This window comes from Schistocerca serialis, chromosome 1 (assembly GCF_023864345.2).
Source record: "Schistocerca serialis cubense isolate TAMUIC-IGC-003099 chromosome 1, iqSchSeri2.2, whole genome shotgun sequence".
NCBI classification, from domain to species: Eukaryota; Metazoa; Arthropoda; class Insecta; order Orthoptera; family Acrididae; genus Schistocerca; species Schistocerca serialis.
Window position 1 is genome coordinate 835,832,788 of NC_064638.1, and position 2,223 is coordinate 835,835,010.

Sequence of the window (2,223 nt, forward strand, 5' to 3'; positions counted from 1 at the left end):
GTTTTATACTGCCTTTGTCCTTCCTCAGTGTTGCCTTGTCTCAGTATACATTTTAAATTTATTTTAGTTATTATACTTTCTGTAATCTACACTTTTTTATGCTTTGTCTTCTATCTGCCAGTTATTTCATTTGCTGCTCGTAGAATATTTCTTTTCAAGAGCTCCCATTTTTCTGCAAGATTACTAGTGTTGATCATAACTGTAGCCATGTTTGATTTGTTCCTTGGATGTCGACCTAAGCATATAATTATTTGTGAATGTATGCTTTCCCGGCGTATACAGCTGGCGAAGAGTTCTCGGGCTTCCAGCCGGGTGGCGGTGTCTTCAAACTGCGACGTTTCGACGAGTGACATACTCATCATCTTCGCGAAGATGATGAGTATGTCACTCGTCGAAACGTCGCAGTTTGAAGACACCGCCACCCGGCTGGAAGCCCGAGAACTCTTCGCCAGATATAATTATTTGTCTGTTCAGATCTTATTTCTCACAAGATCTTTTCTTAAGTTTTTTGAATTTCATATTCTCCTGTTACTCTGTTATGGTCACTACCGTTACCTGGGCCTGGGTACAAACTACGTTTCACTCACGAACCTTCGTCTAACGAGAATGAATTGGTACACATTACTATGTGTTGTTCTGTACAGAATTCTGCTACTCTATCTCCCCAGTTCATTTCTTACTCCAAGCCCGAGAGATTCCACTGTAGTACCATCTCTTCCATTTCATCTTCTGCAATCCGGTCTCTCATAATAAGGTTGTCCTGTCCTTCGGCCATGTTTATAGCATCTTTTATTTCAGTGCAAACCCCTTGCACTTCTTCATCATCATAGGAATGTACAATTCGACTGTCTTGTTCGGTTTTGTGTCCAACTGACAAATAGTATTCTTTAGCCTGTTTGTTGGTAACCATCTACTCTACAACGGCGCTCTTTGCAGAGGACTACTCTACCCCTCCATCGCCAGGTCGCTCCTCTATGCTGCTCTTGTGTACAACTCAAGAAGCCTCCACGATCTGGTCATCTCATCTCGCTCATTCCTAGTATGTCGATTCTCGTTCTGGTCCTTTCCAGTCTGACGTTTCTAGGTTGCCGCACCTCAAAAGTATTCATGTTGCGATTCATTTCCTTGTTTTCTTCGTAACCTCTGTTTTATTGGAAGCACAGACTTCTGCAGTTTCCTCGTAGAGATCCGAATGGGGGACTATTACGGAACTTTTGCAAAAGTACGTCTTATTTTCATTACTCAAGTGAAATGAAACTGTTCTTTCTTGACATATATCCTATGGATCTTTAATGCGGTGGTCTCCCTTTGCCGTCCGAACACTACGCGGTTGCCTCGAGAAGAGTTTTCCGCCTTTGGGAGTGATTTATCCGTCCAAGGGCTAGAGGGTGGCCTAGATCTCTACCGACTAATCCGCCCACCGAATTGGGCGTTGACACTTGTCAGAGTGGGATTCCTTATCTCAAGAATCATTCGGTTCCTGCGCTCGTTAGCCATTTCTCACAAACGTTGCCCCCTCTCTACTGTGGGGAGGTGAGCATCAAGATTTCCCTTTCATCGAACCTAGTGTGTGTGTTAATGTAGGTAATTAGTGTAGAAAGTGACCAGTGATGTGATACAAGTGAATGCTGTAGACTACTTTTTGATAATTTAATATTACTCCATGCATAAATCAGTTATTTTTTTAGTGGTTTCCTTTTTCAGTTAATTGATAGTTATCTATGGGTGAATAAATAACTAATAAGTGACTAGAATGAGATTTTCACTCTGCAGCGGAGTGTGCGCTGATATGAAACTTCCTGGCAGATTAAAACTGTGTGCCCGACCGAGACTCGAACTCGGGACCTTTGCCTTTCGCGGGCAAGTGCTCTACCAACTGAGCTACCGAACCACGACTCACGCCCGGTACTCACAGCTTTACTTCTGCCAGTACCTCGTCTCCTACCTTCCAAACTTTACAGAAGCTCTCCTGCGAACCTTGCAGAACTAGCACTCCTGAAAGAAAGGATATTGCGGAGACATGGCTTAGCCACAGCCTGGGGGATGTTTCCAGAATGAGATTTTCACTCTGCAGCGGAGTGTGCGCTGATATGAAACTTCCTGGCAGATTAAAACTGAGATTGGTAGAGCACTTGCACGCGAAAGGCAAAGGTCCCGAGTTCGAGTCTCGGTCGGGCACACAGTTTTAATCTGCCAGGAAGTTTCAATAAGTGACTAGCTACT

At 43.8% G+C, this 2,223-nt stretch overlaps 1 non-coding gene across 1 annotated transcript; it reads right to left on the bottom strand.

Annotated features, from left to right (window-relative positions):
* Positions 1 to 1,816: 1,816 nt before the first annotated feature.
* On the bottom strand, positions 1,817 to 1,891 carry Trnas-cga (transfer RNA serine (anticodon CGA)). Its single transcript has one exon. It is a non-coding gene; the product is annotated as a tRNA-Ser (tRNA).
* Between the last annotated feature and the right edge of the window lie 332 nt (positions 1,892 to 2,223).